Source organism: Acromyrmex echinatior, chromosome 7 (genome assembly GCF_024713525.1).
Source record: "Acromyrmex echinatior isolate Ae372 chromosome 7, ASM2471352v2, whole genome shotgun sequence".
NCBI classification, from domain to species: domain Eukaryota; kingdom Metazoa; phylum Arthropoda; class Insecta; order Hymenoptera; family Formicidae; genus Acromyrmex; species Acromyrmex echinatior.
This window is the reverse complement of record NC_141858.1, coordinates 919,737-940,804: the sequence shown is the minus strand read 5'-3', so window position 1 is coordinate 940,804 and position 21,068 is coordinate 919,737. Positions and strand designations below refer to the sequence as shown.

At 31.6% G+C, this 21,068-nt stretch overlaps 1 protein-coding gene and 2 pseudogenes across 1 annotated transcript in view; 1 reads left to right on the top strand and 2 right to left on the bottom strand.

Moving 5' to 3' along the window:
- Positions 1 to 21,068, bottom strand: part of LOC105144001 (uncharacterized) — a 171,652-nt gene that overhangs the window by 41,381 nt on the left and 109,203 nt on the right. The gene's annotated exons all lie outside the window — the stretch shown is intronic.
- Positions 16,148 to 19,706, top strand: LOC147908907 (uncharacterized; annotated as a pseudogene).
- On the bottom strand, positions 17,583 to 18,331 carry LOC147908908 (uncharacterized; annotated as a pseudogene).

Below are 21,068 nucleotides of genomic sequence, written 5' to 3'. Positions count from 1 at the left end.
TTCAAGGTCACAGTCCGGGAGGTGGCACAAGGTGTTCAAGGAGGGCCGGGAGGAAGTCGCCGACGAACCCCGTTCTGGACGCCCAACAACGGCCAGAACTGACGAAAACGTGAATCGTGTGTGCGAAGTTTTGCGTTCTGACCGTCAATTGAGCATCCAGTACATCGCTGACACCCTAAACATATCCACATTTGCGGTACATGGCATAGTGACGGAGAATCTGCGCAAAGCTTGTGCCGCGATCAAGCTCCACCATGACAATGCCCCCAGCCACGCGGCCTTCATTGTTGCCAACTACCTGACCCGGAGCAACACCCTGGTGGTTCCCCAGCCCCCTCACAGTCCCGACTTGGCTCCGTGCGACTTTTTTTTGTTTCCCCGTCTGAAGAGAGAGCTGAAAGGAAAGCATTGGGAGTCCGTGGAAAACATCCAAAAGCATGTTACAACGTTCCTAAGAGACATTCCCGTCGAGGAGTTTCAGCGTGCCTTCCAGGCCTGGCAGACACGTCTCCGCAAGTGTATTGATTCAGGGGGAGAATATTTTGAAGAAGTTTGAGCATTTGTACCGCTACGATCAATAAATCTATTTTTCCCAGAAAATGCGCATTACTTTTATAATGGACCCTATATATACTTGTAGTCATAATATATGAACTGCACGCTGAAATTTTATCAGACTTAAAAATGCAGCTAAACTACCGAAATAAATATCTATAATTAAATTTTAATGCTCAATAGGCATCTATTAAGCTCTTAATATGCTGGAAATCAATCAATAAATTTATTTATTGTGAAAAATATTACCTCGGTTAGGAGTTATACTCGGATTTCTAACATTCCATACGAGATTCTAAATTTCTAGACTACCGAGATTTCTATAGTGAAGATAAAGAAAGAAATAATGACACGTATAAAAAATTATATTAACATTTATTTAGATAATTTAATATTTAAGATTAAAAACAAAATTTTTTTTAATGTTTTATTATGATGTTCACCATTCGGGCTTATCTTCTCGAAGATATCTGTATATTTTGACTAATTTCGTTGCTTTTTCTGTTCCAAGCTTATTCCGAATAGGTGTCCAAATAAATCCATAAGTCGAAAAAATTCTTTTGAGTCCCGCGCTGCTTGATGGGCACGAATGAAGTTTTTTAAAGAAGTCGCAAAATCCCGTAGATAAATTATTCTTTTTCACAGTTTTTAGGTCCATTAATTGCCATCATCTCGCTGAAGAAAATTTCTCAATTACATCTTCTAAAAACATGTTTGGTGAAAAATATTCCTTATCCTGAAGCTGGAAATACAATAGAAACGGATAATATTCTGGCTGATTTTTCTTTAACCAGTCTTCTGCTTGTGATTCTTAGTCAGAATTTAATCGTTTCTCTCTGAACACTGGATCCGTTAGCGAGGAAATGAAACGGCTTCATCGCCTCTTGAAATCGATTTTTAATATCATCACGATAATTTGAAAGCTCCGAAGATTCCATCAAGTTCATCCAAACTTCCACAGCTTTTGTAATTGACGTAGTATCACTTTGTAACAAATCCAGAGAATTTCCAACAATTATTAGTTAGTTTAGCAAATTTTTAGCCTCTACATATAAACCTTTATTTGATAAAATGTTACTGATTCCTGAATCAATGGACTGCTCCATAATTTCATTATACTTGTGCAAGTTTTCTACGAATGTATGAACACACTCTTTTTGAGAATTCCGCCGTCATTTGGTATTTGTGGCATTATATCATTTTTATTGATCAACCAACCATGAGGTTGATGATAATTTCTGAAATATTTCTGCACTTCCACAATATGTTTCATAATATTTTTCGGAGTGACGACCGATTCCAATAGATTTAAAAAATGAGCAGAGCAGCCGTATGTTAAAATATGCGGATAATTATTTTCAATTAATTTGCGCAATGTCTTCATTTTACTTTCATTTTACTTTCATCCGAACAAATAACAAATACGTCAACCTTATATTTTTCTTTTATTTCCTTAATTGCAATGTATGCCAATTCACGGCATGTTTCCGCGGTTTTTTTTTCTGATCCACAATTCATGGCATTAAACAAATACGATTGCGTACAGTATGTATACTGTGTGCGATTACAGGATCATTTCGCACGCTGGACTAGCCATCTAGCAAAAGAGTTATATTTGCACTCTTCAAATCATTGACAATATTTTCGTCAATCTTCTTCGGCAATCGTATCTAGAAAAGACTCTGCGAGTTGTTTCCGATTCGGTGGTTTATATCCAGGTCGCAAATTATGGAACATTTGTTTAGAAATTTTTGTTGCCACAGCTGAAAAAGGAATATTATTTCCAAAAAAAATCTCGCCACATCTTTGTTTAATTCAATTTTTTGGGACTCAGAGGTTAATATCCCAAAACTTTTGATAGACGACTGAATTTTTTGTTTTTTTGGGAGAGTTTCATTTACTTCCTCATCATTATCGTTCGATTCGTCGTTCTCTACTTCATAAATTGTATTACGTATAGGGCATTTTTTTAAATGCACTCGAATCCTTTCAATTTTAGAAGATATTATATTTTTACAGTGCCGACAAACAGTTTTTCCATCTTCATTAATTAAAACTTCACTTCTCTCGGCGCTTGGTTTTCTTCCGCTTCCAAATGGCATGATTTACGATCTGATTTGAATCTGTATCACAAAATATGTATTGATTGAGAAATAAAAAACGAATAATGTCAATTGTTAATTTTATAATATTTGATAAAAATGAATTCTCTCTCTTTTTTTTCTGATTTTTATGCATATATCCTTTAAGGACTCTTCTATCTTTAATGACGAAAAATAGAAGTTGTATTCAATTTATAGAATTTATATTAATATATAGAATTTCTATTGCTTTGACATAATTTTAATTCATGAAAATATTATTATATTACGACATAATTTTAATTCATTATTAAAAATCGTAATTTTTTTTAAGACAATTATTTTTTAAGAATTTAATATTAGACTACATTTGTTTATGCTATTAAAAAGTAAAACGGCTTGTCATAGTCCGAAAATTTAGACAATGTGACTGTAACAAAATTTCAACTTTTGTCAATGAATTTTAAGACAATTTTTTACAGTGTACAGAAAATCGATTTAATGAAATTAATAATCAGGCAATTCCAAATAAAAAAGCGAAACTTATCTGTTTCTTTAACACTGACTATATATTATTTTAAATAAAATTCTTAAAAAACTCGGACAACGTATTCTTTTCTATGCTAAACTATTTGTACAAATCAAAATTTTCTTTTTTTTTATAAAGATAGAACTCTTTAGCTCTCGTACGATATGTTCTTTACGCTGAATTATTTATGACTGATTAAAATTTTCTTCGTTTCACTTCTTCTCGATCTTCTTCATTTGTTTTAGAAAGAATAAGTCTATGAGCATCATTTGTCTTTGTTTAACATGACAAACAACAAGGATAAAATGATTTTAAGCGTTGTGAGCGTGAATCGGACCGCGAAGAAAAATCCGTTGAAAAAACAGTAACGAATCGTAGACTCGCGCTTGTTCATGGCATCACATGGCGCCACGGCAGCGACAAAGAGACCACCGCGTTGTTACATACATACACACTATATAGACTGTCAAAAAAAAAATTTTTTTTAATTAGATAATATTGGCTACGTTTGGAAACTTCACAGGTATCTCCGTGTATCATCTTATCCTTGTTTAACATTGGGTAAATAACAAGGATAAGATGATATGCAAGGGAATTCGGGTGATGTTTATGAACGCTCTTAAATATAGGAATCGACTGTGAACACCAGCCGTAGATCAATCAATTTAAAATAATCGATAGTCTGCAATTCTACAGCTTCTATAAGTGCGTCAGAGTGCAAAAAACGAATTACACAAGTCATAATATTTTTTATCGCACTATAGAGACTATAGCGTCTCTCAAACATCAAACACACTTTATTGACACGTATCAAATATAAAAAATGTTTTAAAGAAAATTGTTGAAGTGTAACAATAATTTCTTATGTTAGCAACACATTTGTTACATTTAAAATATTTGGGAATATCGATAAGTGCTGAAATAGTAGTATTTCTTTTAATAAATTAGTATACATATGTATACTATACATAAATTATATATATATGAATATTATATATATAAAATAATAAAAAAACATTTGAGTATAAAAAAATCAACTCAAAAGCTGTGAATGTATATTATATATTTTATAGATATTTAAATGTAATTTAGATTCAATTTCAAGTAAATTTACGAAAAGGGAACTTATAAAATTAAATATGCATTAAAAAAATATGCCTTTAAATAAAATTATATTACAGATTTAAATATTACATAATATTATATATATATATATATATATATAATTACACGCGCGCGCGCACATATATATATATATATACAGGATGTATAAAAAGTCCCAGACCCTTAAAATTTTGAAAAATAAACATTTTTGAACACAATATTTCAGACAAACAGTTGTAGGGTTTAAAAAAATCTATGATCATATCCGTTTGACATTGGGTGGTGTCAAGGTCAGACAAATGTGATTAGTAGATCTTTTTAAACCCTACAACTTTTTTCTGAAACATTTTTCTTGAAAATGTGTACTTTTTTTTAAAGATATTTAAATTTAAGGGGTCCGGGACTTTTTGTACACCTTGTATGTATTAAAATTGGTATAATATGTTAACATTATATTAGGTGTTGGAATTAATTCGTAGCGTTTTACAAGTGATGGGAAGTACTTTCATTAATGTATTTTTTAATGCTCATGTGAAATAAATAACATTCTTTCATTAAAAAACGCTACGAATTAATTCCAACACCTAATATCAGTCCAGTTAGTTTAATATACCTATATTTATTAGATATTTATAAATTCGTTCCTTTTATGTGTTACCGATTAAAAAATTTATTTTTCTTATACAAAATTCCAATAAAACCCAAAAAAACCCATAAATTTCGGTTTTTTTTAAGTGGGTAAAACCTAAAAAAACCCCCTGGGTTTTTTTGGGGTGGGTAAAATAATGCTAACCCTGGTTCAGAAGGAACATATGGTAACCTTAGATAAAAATGGTTGCAAGATACGAAATATAAAGAACGAAATGGTTGCTACAGCCTCATTGATCAACGATATGTATAAGTTAAATCAACCGACAATGAAAATTGGATTAGAACAACAGATGATGGGGATCAGTGCGCAAAAGATTAGGCCACTTGCATTCTGCAGCTATGAATGCATTACGAAGGAGTATGGTTACAGGAATTAGATTCAAAGGAGAAATCAAAAGCCCCTGCATAATCTGTCTGAAAGGTAAACAAACCAAATTGCCATTTCAAAGATCAAATTCGAGCAAAAAGAATTCTGGAATTGATACACTTCGATCTCTGTGGCCCCATGGAAAAGAAATTAATAGATGACGCGAAGTATTTTTTTTTCTTTGATCGATAACTATTCGAGAAGGGTCTTCATTTATATACTAGAAAATAAAGACAAGGTAACGGAGGTATTTAAAAACTTTAAAAAGTTTGTGAAAAATTAAACAGGAAAAAGAATTCGCATCCTGCGCACGAACAACGGAACAGAATATATCAATGAAAAATTGGAGAAATTTCTAAAAAAAAGAAGGAGTCAAGCATCAGATAACCATGCCCCACACTCCAGAATAAAATGGTGTGGCTGAAAGGCAGAACAGGATAATTGTCAAAAAAGCCCGATGCATATTATTCGAAGTCCAATTGCCAAAAAGATTTTGAGGAGAGGCGGTATCAACTACTGTTTACCTTATCAATAGATCGCCAACGAAAATACTGGACAGAAAAACTCCCGAAGAAATTTGATCAGAGAAGAAACCAGATCTTCGTCATTTAAGAATTTTCGACATCAAGGCATATGTTCCAAAAAAGCTAAGACAAAAATGGTATAAGAAGAACACAGAATGCATTCTCGTAGATTATTGCGAGAACAGTAAGGCCTACGAACAGTAAGCTATCGATTGTACAAACTAACGACAGGAAAAATATTAGGTGTACAACTTTGCTTCCGCCGTTTTTTTTCCGAAATTCAAGACTTTATTGTAAAAAACTGGTTATACATTTATAATTCAAAGTATGTCCATCACTGGCCACTACTTTCTCCCATCTTTCGGGTAGCGTACGAATCCCGTGTCGAAAAAACTGGTCATCTTTTGAGGCGATCCACGAATCGATCCAATTTTTTACTTCTTTATAAGACCGGAAATTCTGGTCAGCCAGGCCGTGTGCCATTGATTGAAACAAGTGATAGTCAGAGGGAGCAACGTCTGGAGAATACGGCGGGTGGGATAGGACTTCCCATTTCAATTTTCCAAGTATGTCTTGATCACTTTCGCAACATGGGGTCGAACATTGTCATGCTGCAAAATCACTTTATCGTGTCTTTCGTTGTATTGTGGCCGTTTGTCTTTCAATGCTCGGCTCAAACGCATCAATTGTTCGATACTGATCGCCTGTGATTGTTTCAGTCGGTTTTAACAGTTCATAATACACTACACCGAGCTGGTCCCACTAAATACAGAGCATGACCTCGGAGTCATGAATATTCGATTTGGCCGTTGACGTGGAACATGGCCGGGAACTCCCCATGATTTTCTGCGCTTGGGGTTATCATAATGAACCCATTTTTCGTCTCCAGTCACAATGCGATGCAGAAATCTCTTCCGTCTTTGTCTTTCAAGCAGCTGTTCACAAGCAAACAAACGCCGTTCAACATCTCTCAGCTTCAACTCGTACGGCACCCAATTTCCTTGCTTCTGAATCATTCCCATGACTTTGAGGCGTTTTGAAATGGCTTGTTGAGTCACTCCCAATGATCGTGCCAATTCTTCTTGATTTTGACACAAGTCTTGATCAAGTAATGCCTCCAATTCTGCATCTTCGAAAACCTTCTCTCTTCCACCGCTATGCCGGTCTTCGACGTCAAAATCACCGTTCTTGAAGCGTTGATCCACTCACGACACGTTCTTTCACTAATAGTGGCCTCACCATAAGTATTTGAGAGCATTCGATGAGCCTCAGCCGCAGATTTCTTCATATTGAAGCAGAAAATTAAAACCTCCCGCAAATGACGAGAATTTGGCTCGTAAAATGATATTTTCAAGAATAACTTTATGATGCAGACACAAATCGACTATTTCTATGGGGTTATGTTGACAGATGCCCAAGTTTATTGTATGACGTCTATGATCTATTTATTTCGACCACCACTTACCACTAAAGTCATCTATAGAAAAATGGCGGAAGCAAAATTGTACATCTACTACTAAAAAGAAGAGATGTGATCTTCGGAGAGCAGAGGAGCAACGTAGTCACGTCCGAGAAGTAGACAAAGAGACTAACAATACTAGAAGCTTGCAGAAGCACAAACCGGAATTTCTTCCAATTACAAACCGGAGAATGATTCTAGCAACGAGACGTCGATTGAAAGCAAAACAGAAGAATCAGACTATTACTGTCTCGAACTGATTTGAAGACATGGTAGTGTCTCAGCGCTAAGCATGACGTGAGACATTGGCGTGTCTTCTTTTATGCGAGTCGGCGAGTTGCACTAGATCAATATTATTAGATCTGAATAATGGCTGTCCCGATCAAGTTTTAAGTATACTTAATCGATAGCTTACACTCCGATTGTATTATACCTGCTTTTATTTTTTCTCTATATACCCTATAAACGGAGATATTGCGTCGCAAAATCCGGATCTATAACTTTTCAGATTAAGATACGTCATCGTCGATCATTCCGCATATTTCTTTGATGTCCTTCTGACATTTTTGGCGCAAGGAGCGCTAGTGATATACATGATCAGCGAGCGCTGGGATCTGCACTATGATAGTGTCTCGATCGATTTTTTCAAAACAACAAGATCGGTAAAGTCGGTAATAATAAAACACACTGGTAACTAAGATAAAGCTATTAAGAAATGATCTGATGATGAGCTATTAAGAAATTATAATAAAAAAGATGATATTATAATAAAAATTATAATAAAAAAGAGATTTATTCGATCTCGATCTCCATTTGTTTATAATTTAATATTTAACAAAAGGAGATCAGAAAACAAAATTATATGTATTTGTTAACTAAGCTACGAAATGATAATGAAAAAACGATTTATCTCTATTTGTTTATAATTAATGTTTAACAAAAGAAAGATCGGAGGGAAACGAAATTATACGCTAGTATTTGTTAACTAGGAAATGAGAAAGTAATTTATTCGATAACAATCTCCATTTATAGAAGAAGACGAGAGAGATTCCGCAGCAAATAAGTCTTCCTAGAAGATCATTCAGAACTCCGAAACCAAAACGAATGAATGACTTTATCACCTATCGAGTAGCAGCATTACTCACGGATCCAGCATCGATTGAAGAAGCGTTGCGCTGTGAAGAATCCGACAGATAGTTAAAAGCAACACAATATGAATTACGTTCGCAGGAAAATCACACACCAGCCATTCTTCCCCCAAATAGAAAAGCCAAATAGAAAAAGCATTGATGCTAAATGGATCTTCAAGAGTCAAAAGAGATGCAAATGATGACATCAGACAATGCAAGGCGCGTAAGTCATTAAAGGCTGCAGTCAAAAAAAGAGTTTAGAATATGAAGAAACATACGCATTAGTAATTAGATTCAACTCCCTCAAATACTTTTTCGAGCTGGCCACACGATACAATTTGGATATAGATCACATAAATATGTCGTCACCACATTCCTTCAGAGCGATTTAAACGACGAAATTTATATCAAAATCCCGATGTTTGATGAAGACTAAAACTAAAACAGTAAAAGATCATTCACAGGTTAAACAAGGCCATCTGGACTGAAACAGGGAAGTTGTGGTTGGAAGAAGCTAGACAAAGTATTGACGAATCTCAATTTTAAGAGATCTACGGCAGACTCGTGCGTATGCCAGAAAAATCAAGGTAAGAAAGTTATAATTATCGCTATATATGTAGACGATATGCTAATATTTAGCAATGAATAGAAAAACGCTATTAAAGATCGAAATAAGAAAGAGATTAAACTGCGAGATTTAGGTAAAAATACAAATTTCCTCGGAATTCGGATAATAAGGGATCAGCAAAGAGATTTTTTTGTGAATGGAACAAATCCATTACATTAATCAGCTGTTAACCAAATTCAACATGAAGAATTACAATCTTGTTTCGACATCTCTGGACAAAAATCAAATTCTCACTCGAGAGATGAGTTTAAAAACAAACGAAGAGAGAGATAAGATGAAGACCATCTCATACTATGAAGTCATTGGCAGCATTATACACTCTGGGTACTAGAGTAGATCTCGTAACATACATAGTTGAAATAGTAAGTCGTTTTAGCAACGATTCTGCTCAATGGCATGCGGTGAAAAAAATATTGCAATACTTAAAAGATACGATAGATATTAAACTTCGTTTTTCAAGAAAAGTTGATCAAGAAATTGTTGGCTACTGCGATGCAGATTGGGCTGGAAGACAGATGATCATAGATCCACATAGATTCACAGAATACACATTCAGAGTTCAAAAAGGGACTATTTCCTGGAATAGTAAAAAAACCGATAGCAAACCGATAGCTTTCTACGACAGAGGCCAGAGTACATGGCATTAACATCAGCCTGCCAAGAAGCCCTGTGGTTATATAAGTTAGAGAAAGAAGTATGCCCAATTTTCGAGAAAAGGGCCACTATTTTACTTTGTGATAATAAAAGAGTTGAATTGTAAGTGACTAGCGGATACAAACTCTACACTAAACATATAGACACCAAATATCATTTCATCAGAGAGAGAATTGAATCTGGAAAAATACAAGTCAAGTATGTGTCAACGAACCTGATGCTCGCAGATATGAATGATATTGTTTGGTCAGAATGACCAAACCGCATAACCACAACACGTTCAGTTTACAAAACAACTTGATCTCCAATCTTAAAAAATAATGAATTCTATAGGGGATGTTGAAAATTAGAATTCATATCACTTAAATTTACCTGCCTATTTTCAAGGAAACGGACTCTTGAGTTATTTTTATTTCTCATATGTTGGTAGCATTTTTTTCGCGTTATACGAGGTCTGTTCAAAAACTATCGAATTTTGTGTTTTTTCAAAAATTATTTATTTATTCATGAATATCTATTTTGTCCCCTTCAAAGTAATCCCCATCAGATATTATACACTTGTGTCAACGTTTTTTCCAATCCTCGAAGCACTTCAAAAAATCATTTTTTGTGATCTTGTTCAGCTCCTCCTTCGATGCATCTTTATCTCTTCAATCGTAGCGCAGCGTCGTCTTTTCATGGGCCTCTTCAGTTTCGGGAACAAGAAAAAGTCACAAGGGGCCAGATCTGGGGAATACGGTGGCTGCAGCATCATTAGTGTGTTGTTTTTGGCCAAAAATTCGCGCACAAGCAACGATGTGTGAGCAGGGGCATTATCATGCAAAAGCCAATTTTTGTTCTTCCACAAATCCGGGCATTTCTGGCGGATTGCTTCGCGCAAATTGCGCATAATTTGCAGGTAATATTCCTTATTGACCGTTCTACCCTGTGGTAAGAACTCATGATGTACCACGCCCTTGCAATCGAAGAAAACTGTAAGCAAAACTTTCACATTCGACCGAACTTGGCGCGCTTTTTTCGGTCTTGGCTCGTGCGGCAGCTTCCATTGGGATGATTGAGCTTTGGTTTCCATGTCATAACCATAAATCTATGATTCGTCACCAGTTATGACCCTCTGGAGCACATTTGGGTCGTCGCGGACAGAGTCCAACAGCTCCTTAGCAATGTTAATGCGATGCTGTTTTTCGTCGAAATTGAGCAATTTTGGTACGAATTTCGCAGCGACCCGTCTCATCCCAAATCATTGGTAAAAATCGAATGGCATGAGCCAATCGATATGTTTAGGTCCTCAGCAATTTCTCTAACGGTGATTCGACGATTGGCCAATACTATTTTCTTCACTTCATCAATGTTTTCGTCTATTGTTGACGTGCTCGGGCGTCCGGCACGCTCTTCGTCGTTCACATCTTCTCGTCCCTCTGAGAACATTTTGTACCACCGATAAACGTTGCTTCGGTCCAAGGTAGCTTCACCATGTGTCACAGTCAACATTCGGAATGCGTCCGCACACTTAATTTTGTTTTTCATACAAAATTTGATACAGATTCTTTGATCCATTTTTTGGAATAGGCAAAAATCGAAGACGAGCCAAAACACGTGCAAGCAAAGCAGCTGTCAAAAATTAACTGAACATTCAAAATGGCCGAACTTGTCGGCATAAGTGAGAGACATGAGTACCAACATAACGCCACAAAAAAATCGAAAATCGAATATACGTAACCCGCGGAAATTCAAAATTCGCGATACTTTTTGAACAGACCTCGTATGTATATATTTTTGAGATTGGTAATCTGCCTACGTTTTTTTATTAGTTCATGACAAATTTTTCATGTTCGTGTTCGTTTCCATTCTGCCATTCTTTTTTGTACGCTTCTACTTTATATAATAACAGATATCAAGAAAATCACCATTGTCATTCGTTATTCAAGAAACACTTCCCCGAACCACATTATTTAAAAGGCCATTAAGGTGACGAGGAATTATTTTCTTATTGAGACATTCTTAAATATATTCTCAATTTCATCATTACAATCAATTTCATAAAGCGTATTCAATCCTTCAAAATTAGAATTAAAAAACATGCAAATGACATTAAAAAGGCGGTAATTATTTAATATAAGGGACTACTCTCTAATGATTTTGACTTTGATATTTGTTGTCAAGGTCATGCCTCATATGGAGTAACTTTGAACATTTTAATTAAAAAGTTGTTAACAAAAAAAGTTCATTAAAAAATGTGGTTTTAAAGCAAAGAATTTGTTTGTAAAGCAGACATTCCTAGAAAAAGAATCAAATATATTATCACACAGCAATTGACTGAACTAACTTTTGCAGAGAGGGGTAATTCATGTAATTTAATAACTTAGTAAAACTATTAGGTGTTGGAATTAATTCGTAGCGTTTTTTAATGAAAGAATGTTATTTATTTCACATGAGCATTAAAAAATACATTAATGAAAGTACTTCCCATCACTTGTAAAACGCTACGAATTAATTCCAACACCTAATACATAAATGGAGAACAATGTCTTTGTTTGTAAAACAGGAAATTTGTGTTTTTGAAGTAAAATATTTGTATCTTTGAAACAGAAAACTTGTTTATTTATTCAAAAATTCTCTACTTTAATAAATATTCAATTACAACAATCTCGCTTCTCAACTCATGAATTAATGATTAACAAACAATCAAAATTAAATTGGTGGAAAAGGAATTATTGTTGAAATCGATGAGGCAAAATCATATAAGAAAAATTATATAAGAAATTATATAAGAAAATATTTTGCGCTGTTAAAGTAGAGAATTTGTTTCAACGGAGCTTCTCTCTTCAGAGGCAACCCCATGTTAATCTCCTTTACTCTCCTTCTATCAGGTCAAATATATTTTCAATAATGTTTCCACTTCTCGTAATCGGTATGTGTCTCTTGGAGACACAACAAATAAATTTATAAATTACGCACGACTAGCTATTATAAGAATTAAGAAATTGTAAAGAAATTGACGATCTTATTGTTCTCACAGGTAAGATAGAAATTCAAATTCAAACAGATAAGTTTTTTACTCTCGACTGATAGATTTTTTATAATAATAAAAAATGTAACTGTATATTAAAAATATATTATTTGACAACTTCGAATTTTTAACTTTTAAATACGACATAATGTATAGAAATTGAAACGTGAGACTTACGTGAGATATTAAAATATCAAATTCAATTGTTTTATGAAGAAATTTGAACTAATAACATAATATAGGTGTAACCTTATAGGACAAAATGAGATGATTGATTAAGATGGCAAGAATATCAAGTACAAGTATATGTAAAATTTATAGCATAAATAAAACTAAAGATAGATATTTTATAATTTTTGTTCTGATATTGAAGATGATCTAATCTAAGGTCGAAACGTTTATTTATTATATTGTATCATATTGTCATTATATATGAAGGCTAGACTATTGCATTAATATCTTATAATATTAATTAACATATACAAAGTGAGGCAGTGACTCTGTCCACTTAGAATATTTCTTCTTAAAATATTTTCCCTTAAAATATTTTCAGAGATATAAAATAATCAGAGTTGGCAACGTTACTTTATAATAATTACTCATTACCGTTCTTTTTCCTAAAAAATAACTTGTTCCCGTTACTCGTTATTGATTTGCAAAAGTAACTCGTTACCGTTATCAAAATATAATGAGTCGTTATTTTTTCATTACTTTTTCTTCTTGATACTAATAGAATATTATATGCAGATTTTTGCGGTAAACATAAAAAAAATGTCAAAATTCTATTTCTTAGTAGAGAAATAGAATTAAAAAAATATATGTTTATAATAAACATTGTGCGTTATTTTCATTAATGAAATAGATGCTGTCATGCCACATAATATGCTGCATTTTTTGTAATTTTTATACTTAAATAAATTTATTTTTCGTATTACTTTTAATAAGATCTTTAAATTATACGTTTAACTCTTAATACATATTTTCTTTACTGTGCATGATGGGTCGTTTGTGTGTGTTAATTTCAATAATTTTTGCAAACAAAAATTATAAATAGATTCTTATATATATTTTAACATCTTTAAAAACATTTATGAATTTGTATATTTAAAAAGAAGGAAAGGATAGAAAAAATTTAGCCAGATGCAGTATTTCGAAGAAAAGAAACAAAATACGAATGTAATCATCGTAAATACTCTAAGGGTAAAATTATTATAATAAAAAAATAATATTGTTTGTAATCTACATTATATACATATTTTCAATTTGTGAAATATGACACAGAAAAAAAAATTTTATTTTTTGAAGAAATTAAATATATTGTAAAGATTATATTATTTAATCTTTTTTTCATAAGGATATTTATTGGCGTAAAATCTCATGTGATCTCATCACTACATACTATTCGCTGGGTGCGTGATCACTTATCGGTCGCAAAAAAGCAAGCGGTGTTATTACGATATATGTACAAATTATAAGGTCGACGTTTCTAAAGTGTAAAATTACATTTTTAGATATTGTACAATATATATGAATATTCTCCTTAAAAAACACAAACTTTAAGTAACTAATGAATTTTTTTTGTTTTAGATAAATATGAATGTTATCATTAAGATTGGATTTGCAAGAATTAGGCATATAATTATTTTTCAACCAGTGACAGAATGCAAAAGAAAAGTTTTAGTATCAACTGGATAAATGAAGTAAATGAAGTAGAAGAGCATAGGAAAAATGATCAAAGTTAAATAAAAGTTAAAATTACAAAGCAAACTGCAATAAATGAACCCTATGACATCACAAAATGTAAATAAAATTATTTCCATTTTGTAATTGTATATTAAAACTGTTACTTATAATTTTATTTAAAAAATTGTTTTCTTGTAGATAAATGCTGTTATGTCATGTCGCTGTTGAAATTTTCTCTGTTTTTTGAGTCAATGCATTTAAGCAATTTACCCGGGGATCGGAGATCAAGTTGTGCGGTTGAGAATGTTCACTGGGAAGGATTGGATAATTATTCGGAAGGGTAATCTTGAACCCGGTGCCAAAAAGATTACGAAGCTTATAGGCGAATCTACGTTCGTCATCTACGTGGATCGGCTTTTCGAATGTCCTTGTAGTTAGGAAATGTGAGATTGATCTCCAATTTCTTGAGAGTATATACGCGTTCACGGATTAAATCTGCCGGTTTGTTTTGATCTAATAACTGCGCTAATTTTTGGAAATAAGGGAAAAGATCGTGATTTGAAATGAGAGCTGATTTTATTTGAAATCTTAATCTCTTTTCTTGTAATTGTCTTCGTCCGCCTTTAGTAGGCATGGAGGTAATACAAAAGAATTATCAATCCGAAGAACTGTAAGAACCGTAAGATGGGGGCCACGCTATTGGCAGCGACAGTCGTAACAGTTCTCTGGATATGAGATAATTATCAATTCTCCGAGAAAGTACTATAAGACGGAGGTCACGCTATTGACAGCAACAGTCGCAACAGTCCTTGGATATTCATGTATACGTACTTGTATGTAATTGAATGGAACGCAGAGATTTATTAGGTTTCAGCCGATTCAATTCAGTATTTTCGTTTAATAAAAAAAATAGAACAATGCGAAAGAAAAACATATGAGTGTGTTACCGACGAAGCGCGAGGATAGTTCTTATCTTGATCTAACTATACTGGATAAGTTTCTACTTCTGCTTTTCGAATGAATTGAATGAATTGAATGACCAATTTCTACTTTTGGTAACTCCTTTTATATCTTGGAAATGAATGTGGGAGTATCCTTTCAGGACCAATCAATACTCCTCAAGGTTTGGTAGAACCTATACTCGCGCTTGTTTCCTTAAGATAAGGCAGCAAGGCTCCGCATAAGCCCTACTCCCCACTCTACAAGTTTAATCTTAATAGGTGATAGTTGAGAGTTTTAATAATTTATAATAAAAATTCGGTCTTCCTTAACTAACATCCTTATGCGAGGCGAATCTACTACATTCTGAATCATATATCTAAAATTGATTTATTGGAAGAAAAAAAAGAAGAAAAAGATATTCGTCCTCGCATTCGGGAAGATTTCTATTTTGCTGTTAATTGCTTAATTGCTAAATGCTAATGTAATATACATTATCGCTATATAATATTAATATACGCTTTTATTTATTATTTTATAGAAAGATTTCTTTGAGACAGATCGTGAGATATTCTTAAACATTCTTTAGGATAGATAGTCTGTGTGACGCATAAAGGTATATAACGTGATTTATCTGTTGGTTTGATTATTCAAATAAAGGAACTAAATATCTTCCTATAAAAGAGAAAAGGAATTTTCGGTTTTAAAATAAAGATAAAATAGGGATGAAATATTAAGACTAAGATGTTACTAACCTAAAGATAGGATAAAAATAAGATATAAATTATATATTTATAATAAGGAAAGAGAGAATTTTATCGGGATGTAACAAGATGCAGATATACATAAAAGTTACTTGCAAGTGTGTGTATAACAAGAATGAAAGATATAAACAAATCGCTGCCTTGATTCATTATGTTAATAATGAAGACAGTTCACCAAAAACAAGTTTTGAGCAACAGTGGGGAAAATCAAGTTAATTTGCGAAGCTGAAATATTCAAAGGGAATATATATTTTGAGGAAATATTTCCTCCAAAAAAATACAATATTAAATCACAAGTGATGGATGTTTCTGAATTAAGAGATTGACATTTATACACAAAACTACATTTTACAAAAGGATTTACAAGATTTTTATAATAAACATATTGTAATAACAGAAGACATAATTATTTTGTGTTGTGAGACATTAGATCAATCAAAAAGTAAAAAATGCTGCTAGACGCTTAAGATTTTCTGCGAGTTCTAATGTGCACAATATTAAGGTGCGAGAAACAAAAAACATAGAATTATTAGTATCTAGCATATTACATCCAAAACAAATTAGTACTGCAACAACAAAGTATAGTTTACATCAAGAAATAAATGCAAAAATAGAGTATGAACGATTACATAAATGCGAGATTAAACAAATTGATGTTCTTGTTAATCATAAGCAATCTTGGCTGTATGCTAGTCTTGATGGAGTGGTGGTTGAAGACGGATGCATAACCAAATTAATGGAATTGAAATGTCCTTCAACGTGCGAAACTCAACCTGTGATAAATTATGCCACTAAAACCTGCAATGTTAAATATTTAAAATTTGAAAATGATGAAGTTACTTAAGAGATACATATCCACATTATACGCAAGTGCAAGTACAAATGTATATTTCTGGACTGAGTGTCTGTGATTTATTTATATGCTCAATCGAAAATGGAAGTTGTACAGTGCAAGTTATGCGAAATAAAATTTTTTGCATGAAAGTATTTCAAAGAGTAAAAAACTTTTACTTTATGTATTATTTACCAGCTTTACATTCAGATATAACAGTGAAAAAATGTGATAAAAACAAAAAAGTTAAGCCAACTCGTGTTTTTTCAAGAAAAAACATTAGCAATATTAAAAAATAGTTATATTGAACTTTACTGATAATAATTTTTTAAGAAAAATGTTTAATAGTTTATTTAATATTTGTTAAAAACGTTTGTGCTACTAGCCTTACTTTTATTTTATAAATCAATTATTTTTGAAAGTCAAACTTGTGATTATTTAAATATTTAGCTTTATTTTAAATATTATTATTGCTTAAACATAATATTAACATAAAAAGTGTTATTTGACACTACAAAGAAAATAAATTTATGTGAATTTTGTTTGTAAATTATACAGTTTATGTAAAATCAAACGAAAATTTATGTTAAAACATTAACATTTATTGTTAAAAAAAAAATAAAATTGACATTTTACAAATAAATGATGGTTTATAAATAATACAAATATTATTTATATTTTATTTTCCTTTTTCTTATTTGAAAATATTGAAGGTTGCAGATTCATTAAAACATATATGCACAATATCATCTATACAATGAAATAGGTTTTCAGGAATTTTGTCCAAAATTTGATAAATTTTTAAGCGTTACGTTATCCTTTCTACGCGAATTCTGATTCTGGCAATATTATATGTTAGTTCAATCTCTTCCTTCATAAACTCTGATTTTCTTTGTAAAAAAGATAACATAACTATTCTGACTTCCTTACCACTTTCATCAATAGTGCGAATCTCTGGAAAACCCTTATCTGCTAAAACTACATCTCCATCTTCTAAATAATCTATTAATCCAAACTCAATTGTTATTTGAGAATCGCTTTTCCTTCCTCCACTTTGGATTTAAAACTAATAAAATCTTCTGGTGTTATATCTATCAGTACTTTAGCAGTAAAACCTTTCTTATAATGAGAATAACAAAAGACACGTTTATCTACATCTGTTGGAACTTCAATCCTAAATTCAGTGCAATCGATAATTATCCGTGTAATCTAGTTAAAAACATTCATGCATTGTACCTTGAACAATATCTTTATTTGGCTAAAAAACTAATTGGCTGTTGTATTACTAAATGTCTTAGAGTTGAATAGGAAATTCTTGAAATAGCTGTTCTATGAACATTAAATAGAATATTTATTGCTGAAAAACCTGTTTCCATTTGTATTAAAAAAATAAAAAGTCTATTTTCCTTTGTAATTTTACATTATCTTCATCTATTCATTGTCTATATCCATTCTTTTTAATAAAAATTAATTTAATATTATTTATTGAAACTTCAAGGTTTATAAGCTGTTCATTGCGAACCAATGAAATACCAGCAAAATTATGAATTACTAAATCACTGCATGTTGTATACGTTTACTGTGTAGATCACTAGGTTCGTTGCAATCAGGTTCAGTATATTGATCCAAAGTTGAACAAAAGTTTTTTTCAGAAGGACCATAATTTTGGTCTTAAATTGTTTTTTATTCTTGACACGAACAATTTCTCTAATTTCTCCAATTTCTCTTTGAGTTTCAGCATGGTAAAATGTTTTGTGAGAATAAATATATTCATACTTACTACAAATTAAAATTTTTTCTTCAGAAAAATTTTGGCTAAATATGTCTATTTAAAATTTTTTATCAATCTTAAGAGTTTCTTGGTTATTCTATGAACTTTCTTGATAATTAGACTCTGTACTAATATTATCAGTAATCACTTCAATCATATCTTGTTTAAATTATGAATTTTTAATTTTGATATGACAATAGGTGTTGGTTCTTGCCGAAGCCTTTGTTCCATAAAATATTTACGCCTATAATAAAAAGAATTTTGTAATTTAATTAAACTAAAACTTATTTTGCTAATTGTACACATTAATTATGTTTATTTATCTACTTATAATTGCAGCTTCATTTACTTTTTTTTTTTACTTGTACGCTGTAAGAAATATTGTAAATCAGCTTGGACTTAATAATTCCTGAGACTTTTTATCACTAACAAAATGATCACTACATATGTAATCGTAAGACTTTGGAGACCATGGTGAATCATCATCATCTAAATATGAACGTATTAAAATGTAAACCTTATCATGATATGCACAACATATATATTCAATGTAGCAGAAAGTAAGGTTATGGTGCTTACTTTATTCTCCTGACCCCAGCGACCCATTTTCCTTTGCTCTATTTTCAACTTGCAGATGGAAATTTGTACAATTTGCACTTGTTATTTTCAACTTGCAGATGGAAATTTGTAAAATTTGCACTTGCTATTTCTGTTAGTATTTTTGCAATTAACGCAATAACTACAGTGAGTCATTGTGTTTTAATTATATAACTTAAATCAACAAAATAACAGCCTGAATTAATGCTCAGTTTGGCCGCATAGCACACTAGCGTAAATTTTTAAATCCTCTCCAAGTTTATGCACCCAGCAAATACATAGAGTTAGGTGTCGTGATTGCGTGATTTAGACAGCCAATCAGACCGTTAATGTTTCATCTCTGTTTTCTACGACTATAATTACGACTAAACTTTTACATTAAAAATAAAGTAATTAATGAAATCGTTATCGTTACCCCAAAAATAAAATTGCGTTACCATGAATGTTACTCAGAAGAAAATAATGTCGTTACACATTCGTTATTGAAAAAAGTAACTTGTAACGGTAACGATGTTACAAATAACGCATTACTTGCCAACCCTGAAAATAATATATTTATTGTATAGCATCAAGAAGGATACAATATACTACTAATAGTTTTTCTATGGGAGGCGCTTCGGAGATTTCAAGGTCCATTTTTTTAAATGGAATTGTGATTTTTTGTACACTATATGATTTCTCTAATTATTTTGCACATGAAAGTGTTAAGGTAGTGATATCAAAAAATCAATAGTTTATGAAATATTTTATAAATTCTAGCAAATATTGACATAAAATATTAAATAATTCGTAAACTATTAATTATTTGTATAATCATACCTTAATATTTTTATGAGCAGAATAATGAGATGAATCAATTGATGGAAAGAAAACACATAGGCTGCATTCCACTTAACGCTCACATCATTCGTGGAATCATCCTTGACGTTTATCGAATATTAAACAAGCACAAACGATGCTCGCGAGCATTGCGAGTGTTAAGTGGAACGCAGCCATAGTTGCTTTCCACAAAAAAATATAAGGCACTTTGCACTTATATTTATTTTTTTTAATATAATATTATTAAAAAAAAATAAATATAAGTGCAAAAAGGATAATATTTTTAAATAAGCAACTATGTGTTTTCTTTTCATTAATTTATTTATCTCGTTATTTTACATATGAAAGTATTAAGATACGATTATCAAAACATTAATAGTTTACGAGTTATTTGATATTTTATTTTAATATATGCTAGAATAAAGTATAAAATATCTTATAAACTAATGGTTTTTTTATATCACTATCTTAATACTTTTATATGCAGAATAATTAGAGGAACCATATTGTGTAAAAAAATCATACAATTCCATTTTTAAAAATGGAAATGATTTTGAAATCTCCGAAGCGCCTTCATTCATAAAAAAATTATTAGTAGTATATTATACCCTCCTTGATACTATACAACTTCAATAAATATAATATTTCATATCTCTAAAAATAGCGGAACTATTCTAAGTGAACAGAGTTACTATCCCATCCCGTATAATGTAAATATAATTTAAAAATTAAATTGAAATAATTTATTAATTTTTATGCTTTATACTTTGTTTGTGTATTACATATTATTTTTTAAGTATTTTAAATATTTTATTTTTTTCATAGGAAAGATGAGCATTTCTACATTATCAAGTAATATAATCTGTGTTTCTATCTCCTATAAAAATATTAAATCTTTATAGTATACTTACAATGATTTATATAAAAAATTCTCTTTTTGTTGTAAAAAAAACAATTAGATTTTCAATTTT